The following is an 827-nucleotide window of genomic DNA, read 5'->3' as shown; positions in this document are numbered from 1 at the left end:
ATTTAAAACAACCGCTAAAACAATCACAATCGTTAACTAAGAAAGAACAAGGTACGTCTGTACTATAGGCGAGCTAGCCCCAGAAGAATTCCAATCTCCCCTAGGAGGATTCCAGATTCCCCTAGGGGAGATTGGAATTCTGATCTCCCCTAGGGGAGATTGGAATTCCAATCTCCCCCAGGAGGATTCCGAATCCCCCTGGATTCCAATCTCCCCTGTGACATATATATTGTATTGTGTGTAAACTCTGTGTATACGTGTACCCAGGGTCTTCATGGAAAGCATTGCTTAGCAATTGAGAAAATAAAATAATATGAGAAATAAATCAATCAAATAAATATGTACCTGGTCATGTCCAAGGCGTTGGGCACCAAATACAATACTAAGTTCTCGGCGTCACCCAGAAAAAGGTGCACAACTCAAATTTCGGGGCATCATCATCATATAATTTTAGTATTTTATCAATGACCACCAAATTTCAAATCATTGTGGTCATTTGACTACTTTCTAGTCAATGTCCTTTTGAAATTCAGTAGGTAAGTGACGAGAGCAATATAAATCTCGCTTAAAGCGGCCCAGCCAACATCCAACCGGCCTCTCCTGTGGGGAGGGGACAGTTAAAGTCCCGTAGTAAATAAGTGTGAACTGTGAACAGTGTGGGTGGTGTTACTTATTCCATGAAATATACGAAGACGTTGCCCGCAAAGTAATGCTCACAATGACTTACATTTTGGTAGACATTCATAAAAAGTCTTTTACGGCGGTCGGTTGCTAGGGTATCCTTTCCCGTTGCTAGGCACATTCGGCAAAGTATCGGGTTACAGGAG

Source organism: Branchiostoma floridae, unplaced genomic scaffold, assembly GCF_000003815.2.
Source record: "Branchiostoma floridae strain S238N-H82 unplaced genomic scaffold, Bfl_VNyyK Sc7u5tJ_1499, whole genome shotgun sequence".
Lineage (NCBI taxonomy): Eukaryota > Metazoa > Chordata > Leptocardii > Amphioxiformes > Branchiostomatidae > Branchiostoma > Branchiostoma floridae.
Note: the sequence above shows the minus strand (reverse complement) of the source record.